We start from the raw sequence: 24455 nt of genomic DNA on the forward strand, positions 1-24455 counted from the left end.
AAATTCTCAGTGTCCAAGATTCCAACAATGCACCTTCCAGCTACAGCACATGCACATCTTTCCCTATTTTTGTTTTCTTGTTCTGACTCTAAGATGGAGACTGAAAACAGTATGGATACATTTTTAGGGAGCAGGGACAACACTTTTCAAGTAGGGATCTCATCTGAGTTGGAGGAATGGACTGATGAATCGAAACCAGTTCATATGAAGGCTGGTTTTGTTCTTTTAAAGTCTTAGATGCTCACAGATTTGTAGGTGAATTCTAACTACTCCACCAGTCACTGGCTGTGGCCCAGCTACATTCAGTCTGCTTTTGGTGAGTTAATTCATTTGCTGTTCTTACAGATGATGTCAGAAATGCTAAATAGACTTTACTGCTTGTTTTGGCTGTAGCACAACTTAAAAACAGCAGTCTCTAGCTCTGTTGCTTTGCATTTTTCTGCTCGTGGGTTTCTGAGATGACAGCTGTGCAGGATTCTCAGAGAAAGTGCCCTGCTCACGCTCTAACTCAGCTCTGTATGTGATGTACAGGTGCTCTGCTTGTCTGTGATCGAATATATGCAGCCATTTCCTGGAGGCAATGGATCATGGAGGCATGTGCACTTAAACCTTCCAGTGTTGGGAGATTTGCTTGTAAAGTAAGTGGAAGCTGAATTTAGCAGCAGTCTGAGATGATTTGTGTGCTGCCTGACGTTTCAACCAGGCATGACTTCAACTTGCTCTGCCCCTTTTGGTGTCCTGCTCTATCCCTTTCTAAAAAGAGCATGGCTGAGATCCTTTTGTAATTCAGAATATCCCTTCCCATCAGTGGCAGCATCTCCTAGGTCTAAGACACATCTTTACAACTGGAAATGAGCTGGGGGAAATTGAAGAAGCAAACCTGTATTTATATATATTGTTGTACCAATGGATCTGTGTCAGTAACAGCCTCTGGCAGAACTTTGGGGTTTTGTAGCTGGACATGAAGTTGGAGCACTCAGCTGAATATTGCAGCAGATTTATGCAAAACTTGGTCAGGAGCAAGATGGAACTGAGCTCCAACACTGCTATTTTGCATTGACACAAGCAAAGAAAAAAGTGGTTTGTATTTACTTTGATACTGTGTTGGCAGTAGCGCCAGACTGCGATATCAGAGAGCCATAGGCATCTCTCTAATTCCATCCTGACAACTTTCAGCCTCTCTGGTTACTTTTTTCTTAGTTAACAGAATGAATGAACCCTCTCAGAAGCCAGATATCAAACACTGGCTTTCTTTCTCTCTTCCTGTAGACAAACCTGGGCTGACCCATTCACCAAATGCTGCCTTTGTTCTGTGTGTATGCCAGGAAGAATTTTCTGATGCAGCTGTTAACAAGTTTTCACATTTCTATAGTTTCCCTCCCGAACAAATGTATTCTTCTTCACTATAATCTTTCCCTGGCTTCACATTTTGTATTTTCAGGGACACAGAGGTAAGTGCTTGTCTGGTTTTTCTTTTGTTCTCTTTTGTTCCTCTGAAAGGAAGGATTGTCAGTTCTTTGTATCACTGCAATTCTGCTTCTGATGCTGCCAGCAAGAAACAGAAAGGTGAATTGAAAGGTACCTGTAGAGTTTGGGTGATCACTATGAAGGGATTTTCTGCTTGAAATGCCACACTGATCTTTTGGGTTAAAGATTTTTCTTCCAAGTGTGTGATGAGGTCGGAATTGTGCAGGCAGCATTTGTTAAGAGCTGCTGTTAACCTGTGCTGCTTCTGCATGGTTTCAGAAAGCAGACAGGGTCAGAAATTGCAGTGCAGGACTGTCATGTCATTTAAAACAACATTAATTCTCCCTAGTGCATCATGAGTACCTTTCTCTTGCCTCCTGACTCCTTCTACCCCTCCTGTTAGTGCAGGAGATGTTTTTAGTTCTCTGTGCAGTGCTTTCCAAGTCACTGACTTGGTCACTTGGTAGCTACTAAAAAAACCTGGAATGTCCAACACTGCTTCTGGCTTTTCATAAACCCATTCTCAGAGACACTTGTCACTCAGGTGATACTTGAGTGTCACCATCTTCATTATGTTTTTAGTGAATAACATAAATAAAAACTATGGACTCTTTGTTACGATATTTATTTTGAAAGAAAAATACAATTAAAAGGGAAGATATAAAGAAATATTAAGAAAAGAGGAATTTTTCATAAAGTGGGTGTGTGTACCTATTTTTATCCCTAGTCAATGAAAAAAGTTGTTGTCATTCCTGGTCACAGGTATGTATCTATGTTGGTATTTGGATGTACTTGTAATACAGGAAGAAACTTGCTTTCCATTTTAGTGCTAGAAAAAAAGTTCTTGATCAAAAGTGAGTGAGACTTAAGATGATAATAGAAATCTGTAAAACTGAATGACGAAGACAGGCCAAAAGTATATTTTGAGATAAAGGATGAAAATAGGCTTTCAGAAAAGCACTCAGTTCTTTTTTCCGGCTAATTTCAAACATTGCCTGGATAGGAATTGTCAGTCACATGCTGGGCTGCATCAAAATCGCTGTGAGGAGCAGGTTGGGGGATGTGGTTCTGGGATTCCATGTTTCTATGTATGAAAATTCTCTAATCATCTCTTTGAATCAGTTAGACACTCATTGAATATCTTTTCATTAAAATCCTTTCATTAGGATTGTTCCTTCTGAAGCTGAGAAGTTTCAGCAACAAAATGCAAACAATGGTTATCTGCTGCTGTGGGATGCAACAGGTGGATCCGTGCTTGGTCTCCTGTGGATGTTTGGATCTACTGACCACTCACGGTCTTGCTCTCTGCCCGGGCCAGCTGCCTTTGTTATCATTGTTTTCTATTCTATTCTTAGCTTAGCCAGCTTCTGAGATCCTTTTCTTTCTATTTCTTTTTTAGTATAGTTATAATGTTATATATATATATATATATATATATATAATAAAATAATAAGTCAAGCCTTCTAATGATGGAGTCAACATACTCGTCTCTTTCTCCTCCTGAAAACTCCTGTGACCACAGTCACAATTGAAAATTTGGTATGAAGCCAAAATAAAATAAAATATTTAAAAACACATGGATTTTATAATTCTGTTTATCAGTTCTGAAATGCCAACATCTAAGGTAAATTTGCAAACAGTGAAAACTTTTAATAGGTCCTTGTCTTCCTTTTCCAGCTGATTTTAGGAAGACTGACTTTAGGAATTAGTTATTATCCATCATGAATTTGATGATGATGATGATGGTGATTATCCATTGGTCTGGCCCTCTCAGTTGTTTCCTGTGGTCTCATGCAGCCCTGTGCATTCCTAAGCAAACATGAGCAATATCTCCTATGTACTTGGTTTTAGTGAAGAAGGAAAACAGATGCAGTGTTTGAAATTCCAACTAGATCCACTCTATTGATCCAGGTAAAACCTGGTGATTAAGAGCGCAGCTCACTGTCCTCTCTCAGATTCTGACTTTATTGCTGGTTTCTAAAATGATATTAGAGATGGAATAATGTCAAAAAAAGCTTTTCTCATGTGCTGTCTTTCCAAATAATGAATTGCAATGTTGAAGCTTCGGACTTTTGTAGGGTTTCAGGGTTGTAAAGTTGTTTGAAAACTTTTTCTGGAGGTGTTTATTGAGTATTTTTTCCTACTGGTATAGTATGATGGACCACAAAGTCAAAAGTTTGCAGGTGTTACTGCTTCTATTTTTTAAAAAATTTCAGTGTAGGTTTGGTGCTCTTTTTTTTTTCTCTTTACAGAGCTATTTGTATAATGCAAAAGCCCATTACAAGTTTGTACAAGTACCCAAAAGAGATAGAAGGCTTGCTTGAAGGAGTAGATAGCTGTGTGCAGGGGAGTACAAATGCACATAATGTCCTTTTACAGCTTAAAATGATCCATATGTTAGGTGTATTTTACTTTCTCGTGTTAACCGTCTTCTGCCATAGAAATCACAAATGGGTATTCAGTTGAACCATTAAAGAATAACATTTTCCTTCTAACCATCTTGTTTTGGTGCTGTGTTGGCTCTCTTGCAATCCTATTCTGTTTGGTCTTTTTCCTTGTTGTCCTACCCATATTTTACATCTAAAAGTGGTGGGAGAGAAAGTAGGGAGAGCAGTGAGAGAGGAGTTGGAACTATGGAATAGTTACTGGAAAGAAGATAGGGAGAAAGGGAGATAAATGAGCTAGAGAGATACAGTTTTAAAATCTATTAAACACAGATGCAGCTGTGATGAAGACTAAATAAAAAGGTGACACTTAAACTGCCTCAGCAGGCTACAGGACAGCTCATGTATTTTATGTTTAATTAATCAGTTGTTGCAAGTTTATTGAAGTCCTGCTTTGAAGTTATGTGATTGCTTAATAGTCCTGTCAGATATTAAGTGAATGAAAACCATGAGTTACTTGTTTTCTTAGTGATGCAGCTTTCTCCTCAAAAACCACCATGTTTCTCATATCCATACATACATATATTTATATATCTATATGTTAAGTATGTAGAGAAATACACACTGCCTTCATAGGGCATATATGTCTAAGCCATGCGTCAAACATTACAGCAAAATATCTATTTTCATTAGGTTAATGAAATGCTGCATCATATCCTGTTATTAGGAGAGAAATACTGCCTAAAGGAAAAATAAAGTTCATGCTTGTTGGTATTTTGGTGGGGATTTATCAGGCAAAGTTCTCTGAACAAGTGTATGAAATTGATGTCTGCCTGACTGAAGAGGGCAGTGGTGCCTAATGTGACAGAATCCCCTCATTTTCAACCAAATGCATTTTTTTTCACTAGATTTCCTTTGATAGATAACCTGAAATTCTTCTATTACTCTTTAAGAAATGCTTTATGCAATTACACTCCAGAAAATTGTACTTCTGTGTATTATCTCATAGGAAATATCAAGGTTTGAACCACGGATGCATCAGCGTTCCTGAGATTGACTGCAAAGTCTGAAATAACTTTAAAACCCTGCTGATTTTTAGTTGTTTTGCTCTGTATCAGTTACAGACTTCTACTTTTACTTCTTTAGAATTTTTATCAAAATTTCAAACTCTAAGTCAAACAACTGAAGTAATTCTTAGCACACAGTATGAAAACGGATGATTTTGTGCCTTTGTTTCTTGAGTACCCAAATGCAATTGTCTTGTTCCCTTAATATCTTTTGATGTAGACACTGAAAACTGCAAACATTCAGAATCATGAAGCAATTCTCAAACTCATAACCTGAAAGAATTAAATATGGAAGGAAAATGTTTCTTTCTCCCTAGAAAAACACCTAAGATTAGAAGCTTACCTATTGTTAGGAAAAACAAAGAGAATGAGTGGGAGCAAAGAAAAACATTTTCCCCAAGGATTATTCTTTTGCCAGCATTTTTCTATTTACCACCTTTGTGTATCAGGCAATTTGCTAGAACTCTTGAGATAGTCATTACATTAGCTGAAATGGTTTTTTCTTTGGGTTTTTGTGGAAGTCTGTGAATACATGTGCTTCTTTTGACCCAAGTAATGCATTTTAACTGTACTACTAATGAGGTGATGGCAGAATATTCTAAATCAATTTGGAAAAGGTTTTTGTCAGATAAGCCAAGTTGGCAACTTGTTTGAAGTTCCTATAATTAAAGCATATATCTTAGCTGCAATTCTATTTAGCCTGTTGATTATATTTTCAAACAGCTAGCCAAATTGAAAAACAACTAACAAACCAACAACAAAAAAAATCTTCAGAGATCAGGCTAAAACTATTGATGTCTCCATGAAACATTTCTAATTAGATGGCCTCATAATGAGCTGAGGTTGTTAAGTGCATGGGTTTTGACAGTGAATGGTCTGTGACTTTTAATTTTATCTTGTGTGGTTTTATTTTTTTCCTGAGGTGAGTGAAATAACCTCAATTGAAAGTGAATTAATGGACTCTTGTAGGTTGGCCTGGTGATGGCAGGAGAGATCAGAGTTATGGAAGGTGGAAACAGAAATGCTCCCCGTAGCTGTTGGGTGCTGGTTTTTAATCTGAAGCTCCGAAGCTTGTGAAGGGAAGTTTCCCATCCTTTCTACAGTTTTCTTGCAGGGAGGGTGGGTGGTATGTGTTTTAATTCTCCCTGTTTTTTGACAGAACAAATGCCTGTCCTTGCAGAAAAATGAATTGGATAGGGACTGTTAAAATGCATAAATGCATGCATCTGTGGGGGTTTTTTTTGTTTTGGTTTTTTTTTTTTTTTTTTGTTTGGTGTTTTTTTTTTTTTTTTTTGTTTGTTTTTTTGGTTTTTTTCTCATTGAAATCTAAAGTGCTGTTCTGTAGTCCTGAGGTCCAATCTTTGGAGCACCCTGGAGTGATTTTCGTTTTTTCTTTTGAAGGAAAATTCAGATAATTAGTGCTTTAACAAGCCACGTTTTGAAAGAAGTATAGCACTTAATCTGTCATGAAGGAACTTTAGTGTTGTTTGCTGTACATGTGAATTTGTCTTTTTTGACAAGTGTTCAGTGTACTAAGGAATGGTTGTTAAAGAGTAGGATCAGCAATAAAAATAGGTGCATATAATCCAGAAATGTCACATTCAGGTTACCTGTGTGAGTTTTCCTTTGGACTCTGCTCTTCTTTCTGTTTTTAGAAGGAAAAGTGAAAACGAATGACTTGAAGCTTAGAGCTAAAACTGCATAGCACTTTTAGTCTCTGCTCTGATAAATACACCCATGATAAAGAATCATTCCTTTAAATACAGTTTTTGTGTTACTGAAATAGGATTTTCCTTCACTATTTAGTAAGAGAGGCCACAGTAGTCACAACAGCTTCATCACCATGGTGGCAGCTAATAACTTGGGACTGAGAAAATAAAGCTCTCCAGTTTTTTATTCAAAATGAACACTTCTGTCCTTGAGCAAGGGGACACAAAATACTTAAAGGAAGAAGAAGCAGCTTGGCTTCATCATCAGACAAACATTTTTTTTCCCCAGATACTTTGAGACAGTCAAATTTTTGCTTGAATTTTTGAAGTTCCTGCAAAGGGGTAATTGTGTGCTTAGGGCTTATTTTCACCCTCTCTCTTGCTAGAACCATATTTAAGCTCTGTTTAAGCTGCTGTAAATGATGATGACCAAATTTCACCCAATAATTTTTCATGGATTGATACAAAAGCCACATGAAGTGTTTGTTGAGTGTTTTGCTGTTGCACTCAATCCTGAGGAAGTCTGAGCCAGGTAGACAGAAGGGATGCAAATGGGTTTTCCTTGCTTTGGTTCTGACCTGCTTGGCTGCTCTTGCATGGGAACTGTTTGGAGTTCAATTTTCTCCAAGTTTGGACCAGGATGAGATTATTTTCTCTTTTCCTGAAGAGGTCATACTGGCAGATCAAGTGTTGGTAGTATCAGACTTGCATGTTTAGTAATAAATATATCCAACTTAACCAACTTAAGTTGCAGCACCTTCAGTGTTTTGGTCTGGACAAAATGAGCAGAGAAATCCATATGAGAGACACTGAAAAGTGGTTGGGGTTTTTTTTTTTAATCTTTATTTTTTTCATTATTAATCTTCCTCTATACAGACTTTCCCAACAGCATTATTCTTGGCCACTCGCTGCTGCTTCATGGCCTTTAAAAACAACTAATACATTAAATTAAACTTTCTATATACTTTGGCTTTTTTCCATCGTCTGTGAAGTGCTTTTAGATGACTCATAGTCTGCAATGGGCAACCCTCACCAAAATTCCTGCCTTTGGAATGATCTGTATCTCTGCAAGTGGGCCACAGATGAGTATGTATTGATTTGCAGGAAACCACATTTATCAATAATACAGGTGATCCCTTTTTAGGTGGGAAAGCCTTGAAAGACCTGAGGCCTGATGGCCAGTTTTGGAGGGAATTGTACTTCCTTTGGCATGGGAAGCACTGGGAGATCAGCTTCTGTGCTGGGAGCATCTCATCTCTTTTGAGGCCTGAGCCTTCCCTCAAAAGCATCATTTTTTACTGTGCTCTGTTGCCATGGCTCCTAATGAGAGAATGATATCAAATGGCTTTGATGACAGATAGCAAATATGTCCTGCTAATCCACTCCAGGGGCAAAATTGTTTACTGAGAATTTCTTAATCTCTGGAACTAAGTGAATATGTTCAGGGACAGCAAATAACTTAAACATGCTGACAGAAGAAATGTGATCAAGATCAGCTCAAAAGAGGGTTTCTGCCAGTTTTGCCTGACATTCCTAATGGGAATCTATTGAATGCCTAATTGGCTGATAGGTGCATTTCGTTCTGCAGTGTTTGGGATGTGGAAAAGCAGGTGATAGTTTAAATTTCGAGTAGTAACCATCATATCCTTTTAAAATCTGTGCTGCTTTTTAGGTGAGAAAGAAAATATCACCCTGTGTTTTTCTGGGGTCCACTGGTTCTCGTTCAGCAGCTTGGTCATCTCCTGAAACCCTCCCCGGACATCTGTCAGATATTTCCCCCCAGAAACTGAAACCTGCAGTGTCCACAGAGAAAATGCAAGGCTTTGTATGAATTTTCATGGAAGGATCTGTACTTGTGTTTTATATTTTACTGCTTACCCTTGTGAGGAGATGATTGGTCTTTGGACATCTTTTTGGATGCTGAAGTTTTGTCCATTGCATAATCTTTGAATATTAGCTGATAGCTTTTGAGACTATCACTAAATCATTTGCTGTGTTTTATGTCTCAGTTATATGAATAAAACCTGGTGATTTTAGAGGGAAAATTGCATTTTCTACAGTGTTACCTCATTTGAGTGAGCCACAGTAGGATTTAATGCGTGCTTTATGTACCATCTTCAGCTGTAAGTATAAAGTAGGAAGAGATTTCTGAGAGATTGCCTCCCCTTCTTTATTCTTCACAGACATTTTTATAATGACTCTTGCCTTTTTTTCCCCTCTTCTTTATCCCAGTAAAAAGAAGGATATCAGGGGAGAAGTCAAGCCACAAAAAGTCTGATGTCTGCTTTAACCCTTGCCTTCCGGTCTGTGGGTGAGAACAAGATTAATGTCCCAGCACTTGTTCCTGTCCATGCACAAGGTGAACTTGTACACACAGTGATTAGGAAAATCTACTGGTTGTTAAATCCAGTTCTTAGGGAATGGCAGATTTTGTTATTGTGTATGCAATGCAAATTCCCTATAAAATCAAAAGCTTTTTATTTGCTTCTGTAAAAGCGTTTTGGATGTAAAATGTAGAATCAAATAAACCTTTTTTTTGGGGGGGGGACAGAAAGAACAATTTTGAGGCTGAATTTCCCTCTTTCTAAATATATGTACACCTCAAATAAATCCATATGCATCTTAAAGCTATGGGAAATCCTGTAATGTTATAACTCTTGCTTTTTTATACATCTGAGAAGTCATTTATTTTTTCCACTTTGACACATAGATATATATGTATGTTTTCATATACATGGCTTCAAACTGAGAGAGAGGGGATTTAGATATTGGGAATTAGGAATTGTTCCCTGTGAGGGTGGGCAGGCCCTGGCGCAGGGTGCCCAGAGCAGCATCCCTGGAAATGTCCCAGGCCAGCCTGGATGAGGCTTGGAGCAGCCTGGGGTGGTGGAAGGTATTGGGATCAGAGCTGGATGAGCTTTAGGGTCCCTCCCAACCCAAACCATCCCGGGATTCTGCGATATTTATTTATTATTGCAATGTAGATGTAAGTGCATTCATATAAATAAACTACATTGTTAATATTTGTGTAAATCTAAATTGCCCTTCATAAGTACAAGGGGGACATGTATTGGAATTTTTATGAATTCTTACCATAATCTAACCCTTTTAAAATTCTCCCTGAGTTTTTTCTGTCTCCATATATTTTCCCTATATTCCTCTCTTTCAGAGATTTTTTTTTTTGCCACAGCAAGTGCCCCATAAACAAAATTTAGTAACTGAAGAAAGGTAGCAGTGCTGGGTTCATCATTAGCAATATCAGAATTTAACAAAATATCTGCTTAAAAGGAAATTCAGTCTCATTAATTTTATCTAAATCACCTGTCTTTCATTTGCTAATATTGAACCTCATCTTTCATTGAAACAGTCTCTCATTTTTTTTTCTTTTCTTGTTCCCTTTTCTTTTTTCCTTCTGGATTTGAGAAGAATATTGCTAAAATGTTCTTTGTGAATCCCGTCAGCAAATTGTCTTGGGCTTAGATCAGTTTCTTCCTGCCATACCAGTGTCAGGAGTCTCACAGAGCTGCAGCACCTTCTGTGTGTTTTGCTTCTAAGGAGCAAGATCTTAGTCCTACAATAAGGTACCAAAGAGACAGGTCTTTAATTAATTTTATAGTGGATGTTATACTCACTTCCAGGCACTGAGGTGCTTCTCCTATGCACAGCTCTTTAAATCTTCACCCTGGTTAATGCATATTATTTCTCTTATGAATTCTTGGAAGATTGTCTGTGGGCCTTCAGAATATTCTGCTTGGTGTCTTTTGCAATTTACAGGGTTTATTAAATTAAATTTCTCTAAGAAATGTCCAGGGTCTCTCAATTCCCCAAACATCTTCTCTACTAGTAACCCTTGGGACTGGACTTGAGCTTTTATATTTCTTTTATTTCCCAGTAGTTAGCTACCAAATGTCTCACTTCTACGTAAATATTGATATTTTCCCTTTTTTTTTTACTTAAAAAAAAAGAATTTTCTAGAAAGAGCATAAATACAGAATTTTTTTTGTTTTTTTTTCAAGAAAAACAAGGCTAGGAATGGTGACTATTCGACTGCTCTCTAGCCCTACAGAACTTTTTTCTTCTCCAGGCATAAGTCCGTCATCACTGCGAGTTGTTTTCCTAGGCAGTTTTTTTGAGCTTTCTGCCAGAGCTCAAATGCAATGTGCAAATGTTGTTCTATCCCAGTTACAATTTTCCTGAAAGAGGAGGTGAAAGGGGTTTTGAAATGAAGGTTGAAAAGGAACATGAATGATGGAAGTTGAGCCATTCAGTGAATAAACGAGTGGAGGAGATGGTTGGAAGGGAAACTAAGGTAAAAATGGCAAATGAGAGGAACATGGAAAGGGTAAACCAGAATGAAAAAATACTTGTGTGGCTGAAAGCCTGCACTTAGAGGCTCAAAATATTCACCTGCCAGATGTTTTTGATAGGTGGGGCCTGCTCAACCACAAAAGCTTGGTATGTTCAGAAAAGATATGTGAGACTGAAGTGCCTCTCTTGGGAATTTGGTGTGACTTGGGCACTAAACACAGTGGGAGTTTGAGCTTTAAATACACCATTGGCCCTGAATTTCTGTTTATTCTGGGCTTTTCCAAAGTTCTTCTGGAAAATTTGGGGTGTGTATAGCAAGAGGCATTATTTCTTAACTTACTGAAGCCTTTTCAAAATGCATAAAAATTAATAATAGTTAATAATTAATAAATTTTTTAAAAAATATTTTAAGCTTAGGAGCTCCATAGGCATTCATTAAGACCCTTGCGTCACTGCTAATTGCAGAGCAGGTACATTATTGGCTACTTTCAGACTTTTGCTTATTCAGTTATGGGTTCTTAATATATATATTTTTTTAGTACAGTTGTTGCTGCAAATCTTCCTCCACTGCAATAGTATGAAGTTTGTCTTAATTTGCTGAGGTTATGACAGTGAACAGTGGAGCTAAGTGGAAATCATATTTTGACAGTGTATAAGTCTATATTTTTACCCAATTAGAATATTTTTCTGTCTTTTACAGTCACAGGCCCAAGCTCTACTGCTCTACATGCCCTCATTAAAAACTGAGGAGAAAATCAATACATCACAGCAACTTTAATTGGTAGGGTTTTTTGAAACCAAATAGCTACCAATTTTGATAAATGTATCTTACTCAGCTTCTGTTCTGTTGGAGAAATAACATTTTAACTAATACGAATGCAGTGCTCCTGGTAGTGTTTCTTGGAGAGAGGAGAGAGTTGCAATTTTGCAGGATTTTCAGGAAATCCTGAGCAGTGACACACATACAGTAAGGCTTTAAAAAAGGCTTATCTCATCAGAGACATCCACAATTTGAAACATCCAGAATGTATTCTAAATTGTGAAGTATTTCCCATAAACCCTAGTAAGTTACTCTGTGTAATAAATACATACAGTATAAGAAGTAAGAACTTGCATATTTGTGGCAAAATTCCTTCAGTGTTTAAAAACTGTTTTCTCCTAGGGACAGCTTTTTTATATGGACTCCCTTTTCCTTTTCCTTTTCCTTTTCCTTTTCCTTTTCCTTTTCCTTTTCCTTTTCCTTTTCCTTTTCCTTTTCCTTTTCCTTTTCCTTTTCCTTTTCCTTTTCCTTTTCCTTTCCTTTTCCTTTTCCTTTTCCTTTTCCTTTTCCTTTTCCTTCTCCTTCTCCTTCTCCTTCTCCTTCTCCTTCTCCTTTTCATTCTCCTTTTCCTTCTCCTTCTCATTTTCCCCTTCCCTTCCTAATTTTTTGTTTTTCTTTTATTATTTTCTTTTTTTCTCCCCCTCAGAGACAGCCTGTGCATTTGTTTGGATGTGAATGGATCATAAAGAATGACCAGATTAATAATACTAATGCTAATGCTAATACAAATACTAATACTGATACTACTAATAATAATAAACCTGACACACAGCTCTTAGTTGCATAGTCCTTTAGTAGGTATTTATATCTAAGCACAGACTTGTGTGATCAAGTGTCCTCAGGAACAAATAGTAACTTAATTTCCTTGGAAGTTTGTTGGATCCTTTCAGCAAAGGTTCTGAATTTGCGAGGTCCAGGCCAAAACCCATTGATGAAAATTTAACAGAAAGGTTCTCAAACACAGGCACAGCCATGTATTTCATTTAGGCAACTGTCTGGACATTTGTTGAAATATTAGTTTGCACACAATCTGTACATGGAAAAGAAAAGCCTGACCTTTTTATGTATTTCATGTTCTTTCTTCTTTATATGTATTTCATGATTCTTTCATTCTTCTTATTTAAATGGCTTAGTCCTACAGTAGCTATTGCTTTGTGCTGATTGCAATGGAAATAAGGAACTAAAGGAAATTAAACATGTTTTTTTCAGGAACTTTGAATTTCACATAATTATTTCTAGTTAAAATATATGGAGTAGAACTAGGCATGGCTCACAAAATTTAGGTAGGCATTTGCAAACCTTCTCCTCCCTAATTTGCTGTTCTCCCAAGCAGCAGTTTCAGCTAGGATCATTGGTAAAATTGATCCAGATGATGTCCAGGTGCATATTTGGGTACCTCCCCCTTTAACCCACCTGGCCAAAGGTCAGCAGAAATCAGCATTTCTCTTTTTGGGTTATGAATGAAAAAGGGATGGAGAATGGAAAATGGTTTCTGTCTGCAAAAGGATGGTAAATAAAGCATTCCCTGTGGATCCATATAGGTAAATGAACATTCGCATATGCAGTCACCTGATTCCTCCATTTTCCCTATTGCACAAGCCCCAGACTATATTCCATCTCCATGCTAAATCCAAAAGCTGCAATAATCCTTTTTAAAAGTGTTATTAAAGCTGTGAGTACTCTTCTTTGTTCTTTTTCTTTATAAATAATTCCTGATGTAGTTGTGCTTTTATAACTGAGGTGTCAATTCTAATGTTGGATGCATTGTGGGAATGTGTAAAATATAAAGTCCTGAGTTCACAGGACTGTCTTGTACTGCCTGCAGTCAAAATAACCTGTTCTGTTCTGGCACAGGGTGTGTTTCTCTGCCCAAACAACCCACATATAAAGCTAAAACCTAAGATTTTTTGCTGGGAGCATAGCCTGGTATCTGAACAATTCTGCCCTACGTATTTCACAAACATTTAAGAGTAAACCTATAAAAATTGAATGTATATAAATCTGCCAAGCATGTTCCGTAGCTGTAATCATTCTTTGAAAGGAATCCTCAGATATACATCTGCTGCTTTTAAATACCACACTTAAAATCCACAGTAAAAACTATAACATCAGCAGACTGCTGATGTGCAGTAGATATAACAGATGTTTGTAGTGTTTTGCCTAAAGCTAGAGGATAGCCCATGTGCAGAAATGTGACTCAGTGTATTTTTACTAATTTGTACTTTATTACAAGCAAGTCTATTGCCCAAGAGATGTATACCTCACAGTACTTTTAGAAATAAACATCTTTAAAATATTATGCTCTTTCAGGCCCCTCTTCTTCCATGTCTAAGAAAGATATGTTTAGACAAAATCACACGGAAATATTTAAACATATTTAAACAGAATCACATATTTGTGCTGTCTGGATATGCTTTTTTAAAAAAAATCACCCTCTCTACAGATTCCTTCATCCTGAGACTGGTGGCAATTGCTCACGAAAGGGCATCCCTGTTTGCTGAGGCTGGAGCATCTCTGGGTGGCATCACAGCTCGGTCTCACTCCAGGTGCAGCTGTACAGGAGGGAGGGATGCTCTGACACCTCAGGAGGGGCTCAGGTGTGCAGCCAGGGCATTTCTCACTGTGCCACAGCGTCTTTGAGCCCCACACTATTGGAATATGAATCCCAATATTACCAGTTAGATTGTGCCTGGGCCAGTCTGACCCTCGCTGCTAGGCCAAAGGCGGCAGCTGTGGTGTATCACCCCAGAGACACCTTTAGCTTGCTGGTGGTTGCAGCTGGGCACTAAACAAGTCCAGGCTTGTTAGGAACTCTGTTTACCTCAGGAGGAAAGCTTCAGGCGATGGTGAAGAGAAAGAAGGAGAGGATTCTGCTGGAGGGTTATATCCAGAGGTTTATTCCATGGTTACAGAGGTCTGAATCTTAGGAACAGCTCCAACAGAATCGCGGCTGCATGGTCTGATTCACCTTTTAAGCTCCCGGAGCAGGGGGAGGGGACAGGTGAGCCATCAACCAGGTGGGAGGGGCAGGGTCTCAGGGGAGAATGACAGCTAGACAGACCAATGACCTCTGGGCCTGAGGGGCATCCTTTGAACTTGCCCAAGGACACAACGCCTTGTTGGAATGTTAAGCCTAATTGACAGGACTCACCCAGCAAGGGACGAGGGGGGGAGGGGAAGAGGGTATTGGCACACCTGGGGAGGGACCCGGAAGTTTAAAATAGGCTATTACAACACACTGCAACACCACACAAAATACAGAAATCAAAAACGGGGCAGTCACAGCTGTTCTCCCCACAGGCAGTGCTTTGTCAGGTGGTAGGACAAGAGGGTTTGTGGGAAGACATTAGCACAGCAGTAATTCCAGGGTGTAGTTATTAGTGCAGATCACAATAGCTGTGCAATGGAGTCCTATGCAGATGAAACATAAATACCCACAGGCTCCTGGTACCAGGGAATGGAAAGAAGATAAAGGGCTGCAAATGATGGCTCTTCATTTCTCCAGGTTCTGTTCAAGTACCAATATAGAAGTACTTTACAAGATGAGGATTGCAGAACAGATTCTGTTCTTGGTGATTGTTTTACCCGACCAAAGAATTATGCCTGGTTTATTCTTTCTCTGCTAGCACAGGTTATTTTCACAAGAAGCTTGTCTGCTATCAGCATCTGTAGAGATGTAAGAAATGCACATGAATGTAAATTTATTCCAGATATCAGGGATGTTTCTTGCTTTGTTTCAGTCTGGTTTGTTGCTCTTGGGTTTTGTTTTGTTTGCTTGTTTGTTTTTCAGAGAAGATGGTAGCTTAGGGCTGTATAGAGAGTTTTCATATGGTTTGGCAGAAAATTGCACAATATAGTCTAATTTCCCCAAGTCACATGGACTTGCAAGATGAGGGTTTTCCATATTGTCCAACATCCCAACCTGCAGGACAAGTGTGAAATTGTTATTTTTAAAATTAGATATATTGATTTTGTTTATGAAGAGTCAGAGAAAAATTGTACACTGGGTAATGCCAGCTAGATATCATTTAAGGCTCATCAAGAAGGCCTATTTTCTTGGAAAAATTCTGGCTATCAAAAACTAAAACTTGAGCACCAATGTACTTTTTTCTCAATTCAGCAATCTGGAATTTAACTTTGTAATATTTGTTGTCTGCAAAATGTCCTAGGACTGTTAATTGCTCAAGAAATTTTTCTTAAGAAGTGTCTATTTAATTTTTGGGGTTACCAGATTTCTTCTCTGCCAAAGTTTTGTTTGGGTGAAATTTGTATTTTAATTAGAGGAAAATATTTTTTCCTCTAACAGTAATTAAAATTAGATATAGGAAATTATTTGAACATTGAAGAGTAATTAGAAGAACACAGTAAGTTGTGGTATGCTAAGTTCACTTATTCACATGCTCAACTTTTCAATTGATATATATTCTACTTATTTAAAAATAGAAAAGACATAACAAGAAATACCCTAACCTAAGGAAATAAATGTAAAGATTGATGGTAGGCTTTAATTTTGTAGAAGTTATTTTACGATAACACAGATTTTAAAAAATCAGCCTTAGTTGTACCTAATAAGGTTTTAGAGCAACCAGAAAAGGAATGCATTGAAAATACCCAAATAAAGTTTTAAGAATGTGACAGTGAAAAAATGCTTCAGGCATAATACACAGCACACAAAGACCTGAAGGCCAGGACAGAAATTTATTCCTTCCCAGAGCAGTAAGGGATGTACAGGGCAGATTTATGTGCTTTCTGGAGGAAGATGTTTACTCCATGACTAAGCACCCCTTTGAAGTCCAATGAAATGATGAGAAAATATACTTGCTGCATTTTGGTGCTCCTTTTTCCTTTTTCCTTTCCTTTCTTATTTTCTTTTTTTTCCTCCTCAGCTTTTTGAAGACATTAAGTTTAACCTTTATATCTGGCCTAGATTGGTTTCTTTCATTCCCAGGTTTAGGGTGGCTATCCCTCCCTAGGATTACTAATTCTAATCAGAAATGAGAGACATCATCCATTCTTGTTAGAAACTCATTATCCATCTCCATTAAAAGTGGGAAGATGTTGCTTAATTACTGCGTTTCACAAAGACCCTTTGGTGCAGACCAAGGGTTGTGATACTAAAATGGTGAAATTAGTTCAAGTTTTTGAGACACTGCAGATATTCCTCCCAGATTACACTGAATCCTCTCAAGTTTTTATTAAATAATATGAAAACTTGGTGAATAATGCCGCTGGTCTCATTGGCAGCAGACATGGCTATTTCACCAGAGAGACATCTCACCTCAGGGGACTGTGAGAACAAGGAAAAATGAAACTGGGAATGGGCTGCAGTTAAGTGCTAGTAGATGTTCCTCCTGCAGAAGTTCAGGGAGGTCTTTGCCTGGATCTAATCTTAAGAGGAAACCTTAAGAGTTTGAGTAATTTTTGAATTTTTAAACCAAAATGTGCCAGTAACAAGTGACTATCACTAGTGTTAAATGTATTTCTGATAATGTCAATGCGATCTGAGTTAAATCAAGGAAACAAGAGAACAGCAAACCTTGTCCTCAATTTCACAAACACAAAGTCTGCAGAATCCATCCCTTGCTGCTACCACTGAAGGTTTTAGGGGGAAAGAAATATGACCAGAACTCTCTTGTGTCCTTTCAGCCCAAGACAAAATGTTTCTTTTCACAAATCTTTAAAGAAAGTGAAGCAGCTGAAATAAATTCTGAGAAGAATTTGCCAAATGAGGAAGCTAAAGCAGGTCAGTGCTTTTTAACAGTATTGTAATGACTGACACTCATATAGAAACTTGTTCAATACCCTGTTCTGTTTGTGCTGATTTGAACCCTGATGCCCATTTGCCTGGAGAACATTCAGGATAAAAGGCATTTTAAAGTATAATTTTGTCATTTGAAGCCAATTCAGATTGAATGAAAGACTGAAAAGTCACTACAATAAGAACCTCTCTGCCCCTCCAATAAGTGCTCTAATCACCCAGTCTGTGAATTGCATCACTCTCTCTGCTCAGAGCCAAATAAATGGCAAGATTCTTCTGGAATCTGTAGAAATATGGTGCTTTATTCCTAACCTTTTCACTGCTTAAAACCAGTGAAAGTGTTAAGCAGCAACAGGGGTTTGTATGAGCTTGATTGAAAATGGGGAGCAAGAGAGCACTGGGTGATTGAAATTATTCTGTGTTTAAAAATCAGGTACCAAGAGTAGTCACAGTTCTGTTCAGAGCATCTTTCAAAAAGTATGAGAAATTTAATTAAATTAATCATCAATTAATTGGTACTATTTAGGAGGTAGGACTGTCTCTAGTTCATATGTCTTGAAATTCATTAAGCAGCGGGAGATCCTCTACTCAGATAATTTGATGATGAGGTAAAACCCATAGAAAAATGAGTCTGCAGGAATGATCCTCAAATTACTCTTTCCGGAGGTAACTGTCATCCCTTTCCCCAAGGAAAAGAGAAGGAAAAATCCACTGTTCCTTGAGGTAGAAAATACAATCTCTCTCTGAATCAACAATCAGGAGCTGGTTTTAACCTTACATACCAACCAAAAGCATAATGTGCTGCTGGAGTAGAAGAAACTGAAAAATTATAAATTAATGTATGTGTGATCCAAAGGTTTCTCTGACAGAGGTACCACAGAAAATGGTGAATTTTCTAGTGGTGAAAAACACCCTGTCAAACAGATACTTTGTGTTTGTTTGGCCAGTGATAATGAAAACCTTCAGTTTGTCTGTGAATGAGTCACAGCCAAAAGAGTCAAACACTTGACTGTTTCAGTTTTCAGCAGAGAGAATCTTAAATAAAGTCATAAATGCACACAGAAAAACCATGTTATATTTTGGGGACTAATGCCCAGTGGAGCTTCAAAGTAAGGAATTCCCCAAATCCAGAAGGAAATGTGGGAGAAACTCTTGCTACTGTAAAGAGAAATAAAATTCAGAAGTACTGCTTGACATCTACTCAACACTGACTTGTGATACAGAAAGGCATTCAATATTTTTCTAAAATTACTGTTCTTTTTTTTCCCCCCAGAAATCTTTCGAGCCAAATAAATTATACTTTCTCATTTTGTTTCTTTGATAGATCATTCACCACTGGTCTTTTACAATGATAGAATATTATGAGTGGCAAAATTTTAGGTGATTTAATATATTTAGATATACTAACCTTATTTAAGCATTAATTTCTCCAGCATTGGCAGATAATAGACTTTTGCTCCCATATAATCTTCATTGCCAGACAATTTAAACTCTCCAGGAGCTATTTTTATTTTTGTGGTGTACAGGATAAATTACTACAATCAAACTAGCAGGAAACCAATTGCATTATGCATATGTATGAAAACAGTTGAAAATATCCAAATAAACGCTTTAACTTTTTCTTTCATTTCGTAGTTAAGATTCTGGAAGTGGCAGAAGAGAAGGTTTTTACTGAATATCATGCAAGTAAAATAAGTTTCAGTTCCAGTCCTGTTTATGGAATTACTGATTTTTATTCTCTCTTTATTTTCACTTGTTTTGCAGTTTTATATAGTATTTGCAACATGGAAAAAACTCCAACATTTTGGAGATTCCAACTTAATGTAACTCACAAATGCTGATTATGAACAAGAAAGGAAAATTTGGAACCTGGCCAAAAGCAATGGTTTAAATACCTGAGGAAAATCACAGATACCATGATTTGCCCATTTTAAGGTTATTGGTAATTCCTTTTTAATGTCTGTCTGGATGGGGGAGGAAAGGAAGGGCAGAAATAAAGATGAAAAGGTGGGCAGATTTTGAGCTTGTGTTTTAAAATCAGTTCTCAGCACCTGCTTCCAGGCCCAAAAATTATGTTTTTGCTATGCTACTTTAATTTTCATCTGTTTCCTCTATGACTATAGTTCCTCTTTTATTAAAATGTTTGCTTGCCAAAAACTTCAAAAACAGTGTGTTAGACTATGAGAAAAGCTTGTGTTTGAAGGAGTGATGACTATTCAAGGCCTCTAGCTTTGATATGAAAATCTTAAAAATGAGAGGAAAAAAATTTGTGAAAAAGAACATCATTTTCACACAGAAAATGTTTTTATGCCTTATTCTTTTTTTAAATTCTAAAAATCCCACTCTCCACATCTTATGGCAGCAAGCTTGACAGTACAATTTTGTACTATATTGAGAGAATAATATATTCTATTCTTTTAAATTTAGTATCTTCTAACTTTTTCTAAAGCCATGTGCTACTAGCATTTATTATTTTGGGTACTGATCCACATGCATACTATGTACCTCATGCTGTGTAAATCATGCATGGTACAGTGCTGGTTGCTGAGTAATTAATGCAAAACTTACGTTCCTTTTCTTATCAGTGTAATTCTGTATTAAGTACATTGTGACAAAAAGTAAAATCCAAAATGTGTTACTCCTTTTTATGAAGAAACAGAGTTTTCTCGCATTATTCTAAAATTAGTTGCAGTGCATCCTCATGGTGCTATGACCCTTGAGCGTATCCTCAAGACATGCTGAATTTAAATCACTGGGCGATTGCAAAAAGCCATGTATCCAACAATGGATATTATTTTTGGCCAGAGGTTTAGAAATAATTAAAACATATTTAACTTTTTATTTCTGTTAGTGCAATGCTATCTTTTCAGCTGTTCCAGAGGCAGCATCTATGCCTCTGGCTTCCTTGAGCTACCATAAATATGGTCTTTATATTATTTGATCACCAACTCTAGGGACTTTTTTTTTCAAGTTATGACTCTGATTGGAAATGAAGTTGCTCAGTTAAGTCAGTTAAGTTTTTCTGTAGTTTTGTAGGGATTTTTTTTTTTGCAGTATTTTTTGTGCGTGTGTTTTTATTTCAATTTTCTGGGTTATTTCTGTGGGGGGGTTTTTTTGTGGCTTGTTTTGCTTTGCTTTTTTTCTTTTTTTTTTTTTTGAAATCTATTTTATTTTACAGTGAAGTGTTTGATTTTTTTTTTTTACAGTGAAGTGAAAAGCAGAGTCCCTCCTATCAAGTGTGCCTAACCTAGTATTGTTCACATCTGGGAGTGATAGATGTGCTGTTTATAACAAGATCAAAACTATCAAGAAGTAAAGCAGGATGTTGTTAAAATAAACCACCACAACACACTGAAAACCTCTGAAACTGTAAAATGCTGGAAAAGGAGCTGGCTGCTGCTGAATGTCTAGAGGCTAGCGAGGTAGAAATAGGAATATATTTAGTTCTCAGTGGAAGCCGAGTCCCTGGGCTGAACGGTGTTTGTACATCTTGTGCTTCTCACATTTCATCATTTCTGGCTGACATCAGGTAAGAAAACATAAATTAACTGTTGCCCAAGGAAAATACAGCAGGTACATCCAACCTTGTGCTTTTAAAATGGTGCCAGGCCGCTGGTCATGAGACAAAGGGCTCAAGTGGAAGACAAATTGTTACAGGTATTTTTCTTAGAGCAGCCTTCTACATCCATGGGATCTGCAAAGGATGGGCTTTTCATGCTCAGGGGTTTGGCTGAGGTAAAGCAATCCTGAGTGAATAGTGTGAAAATGGGCAGAAAAATGCAGAGGCAGAGGATGAGTGCTACAAACTGAGATTAGGAGAAATGTGCTCCATCAGAGCAGCAGGTTTGCCCAATCCTCCCCTCTAGATGCTCCCCTGACATCACATCAACCTTGTGCTTCACCAGCCCTGATTGCTGCTCCCCATCAATTGGCCACAGAAATCCTCAGCTGCAATTGATTCCCAGAACACAGTAAAAACAGTTGCTGCAGGAGGAGTGCTCCTTTTATCTTCACAAATCAAGCAGGATGTTCATGCAACTCTGCTCTAATCCTGTTTCTTGAGTCCTAAAATAGGGAATTTGGACTGAGAATATGCAGACTTAAGAACTGAAATGCTAAGTGAGCCTTCCTCCAAAGTCCATGGACAGATACAGAGGGAAGAAGGATTTTGCTGGGTTCTTTTTAAGGGGTTGTTTTCTTCTTTCCAGAAGTATTCTCTTGCCATGAAAGCCTATCTTTCATTGTTTTTAAAAATCAGAGATTTGTAAGTCATGTGTAAAAAATCCTGTCTATAGAGGAGTGCCCTAGGCAGGTAAGAAGTGGCACAGAAACCATCCATACAGCAAAAGAATGCAAAGAAGTCTATGAAAGCAGGAAAAATGAATCCTGCATTACTAAAATATGCAGCATTTCCCTTGTTTCCCCACAGGGCAATGCCATGTGCTGCCATTTGCATTTCCCCAACAGTGAAACCAGCCATGTAAAATTAATGAGAGTGTACAGAGTGTGTTTAACAAACGCTGACACATACCCTGTGGTGACTTGGCATCCAGCATTTTGCTTGGAATTGATAGAGATGTGCAGAGCTTACTGGGGAGAAAAAAAACAAGGCACAGCATCTGTAAATAAATGAATGTGTCTCCACAGTCCAGCAGACACTGGACAGGTCAGGAGCTGTCACACACTCAGGACACCCAGACCAGCAGGAAAAACTCGTATCCAACACAAGTCCCCTGTGGCAGGACGTGGTGAGTCATGTTTCCTTTAGAATGGGACTGTTCAGTCTGTTATGAAAGCCTCTAAAACCTTTTCTTGAACCTCTTTAGGGCTTGTCTTTGCTGTCAGGATTTTGGCACAAAGCAGAGAACGCGATCCTTTTCAGTTGCCTGAAGTACAACTCAGTTCACAACTCCCCACTCTGTAATCTCCTAGAGTTATTCATACCAGTACCTTGACATTTTTTATGTCCTACATATGAAATATTTAGTCTGATGAAGCATTAAGGTGGCACAAAGCATTCATACTTCTAATTTCTTTATTCTTACCTGTCCTGATGTGCTATTTTGAACAGTCAGATGCCTTCATGCATTTGAATTTTTGCAGGTTATCCAACAACATTGTGCACAGGCCTATGTACTCTGTGATACTTAACTGGTTGTGGAAGTAAGGGAGAGAAAGTTACCCTTTTTGTTTTTTTCCTCCAAACAGCAGTTTTGTGAGGCATGTCTGGTAGATAATAGAGCCCAAGGTGTGGGACAGGACCCTGAGCAACCTCAGTAAAAAGGGTCCCAGTCCGTGGCAGGGGGGGGCGACCAGACTGCTTTGGGTTGGAAAGGACCTCAAAGCCCATCCAGATCCACCCCTGCCATGGCAGGGACACCTTCCACCATCCCAGGCTGCTCCCAGCCCCAATGTCCAGCCTCAGGGATCCAATTCCAGGGATGCAGGGGCAGCCCCAGCTGCTCTGGGCACCCTGTGCCAGGGAACAATTCCTAATTCATAATATCCCATCCATCCCTGCCCTTGTCCTTTTGACTTCATTCCTTATGAAGAACCTCTCTCCATCTTTCCTGCAGCCCCTTCAGGGAAGGCCACAGTGAGAGGTCACCCCAAGGATTCTCTTCTCCAGGATGAACAAATCCAGTTCTCGGCCTTTCTTGAAACAGAGTAAAAATCCATTTTGAATTAGGTAAAATGTCTGGGAGAGGTGAAAAATCTGTGAGGCCAAAGCTGAAGGGAAAACTGCAGGACAGAGATAGTGAGGAGACAGAGGAAAAAAACACCACAAGGCCGTTCTGCCCTGACCTACAAATTCTTTTGATAAAGAGGAGCTGGCAATAAATGTCACACGGAATGAATATGTATGAACCTATTGTGAAACTGTATGCATATGTATTTGGAAGGGGAGATAAAAGGAGACCTGAAGTTCTCAGAGGCACGCGTGCCTTTTTTGAGGAGAGCAATCTCCGCATGCGTCCAGCGCTGTAATAAACACACCAAGCTTTACAACTTTTACAAAGTTGTGAGGTTTCATCTTTTCTCCGCAGAACATTCCTCACAGGAGAGGTGTTCTTGCAGCTGAATTGCTCATTAGCACAGTGCTTGATAATCCAGCTGCAGCTCTTTCAGCTCCACAGTAGGATGCCTCAATTAGCAGCTTTTTTACCTGAAAAAGGTGTGAACTGTGGATTGTGAGAGGGAAATCACCGGGCTTTTCTAATAAGACATGCTCTTCATTAGATATTTTTCTCTGATAAGAGAATAACCCTGCAAAAGAAATTTCTTAAAATTCAGAATCATATGACAGCACGAAGATTGAAATACACACTTATAATAGTAAAAAGGAACTGTCAAAGAAATATTCCACCTGCTGAAATAAATGGAAAATTTTTTTTAAGTAAAAGCTGGATGCTTTTCAAGTTGTGCTTACCAACAAAAGGACAAAGAGATTGCAAGGAGGCCTCTTAATGTGAAGTAAATCCCTCAATTAGACAAACAATCCCTCAGTACCTCACTTTATTCATTAGCAGTCCAAAACATTGCTGTAATAATTGGAAATAAGTATGTGTTACAGCTGAAAAGCACTGAATTAAAACATATGGCATCCTCTAATGATACAGTTTTTAGGGGAGGTAACTCAGACACCTGCATCTGGTGTCTTGGACACCATTAGGGATCCTGCAATAATATGGTATTCAGAGCTGATGTTTCTCATCTGTTTTGATTTAGTGCTTAATGAAACTCTATCTTTCAACTAGCTGTTAATCCTATTCATTCATCTAATCAAAACAATTAACTATAGCCACAAAGCTTATAATGCAAAATATTTAGAACCACCTTTTTGGGGTTTTTTATTGTTCAAATATAATCTACATCCAATTTTCTATTTCTTCTGGGTAGATAAGATCATGACAGTGTGCCGGGCTTTAAAGAGTTGGTTTG

The 24455-nt window shown here is 38.1% G+C and overlaps 1 long non-coding RNA gene across 1 annotated transcript; it reads left to right on the forward strand.

The window, feature by feature from the left end:
* The first annotated feature begins 1275 nt into the window (after nucleotides 1-1275).
* Nucleotides 1276-22558, forward strand: LOC113459921 (uncharacterized). The gene is made up of 5 exons (XR_012578291.1): nucleotides 1276-1451; nucleotides 17402-17498; nucleotides 19278-19448; nucleotides 20720-21042; nucleotides 22161-22558. It is a non-coding gene; the product is annotated as an uncharacterized LOC113459921 (long non-coding RNA).
* Nucleotides 22559-24455: the final 1897 nt, after the last annotated feature.

This window comes from Zonotrichia albicollis, chromosome Z (assembly GCF_047830755.1).
Source record: "Zonotrichia albicollis isolate bZonAlb1 chromosome Z, bZonAlb1.hap1, whole genome shotgun sequence".
In the NCBI taxonomy this organism is placed as follows: domain Eukaryota; kingdom Metazoa; phylum Chordata; class Aves; order Passeriformes; family Passerellidae; genus Zonotrichia; species Zonotrichia albicollis.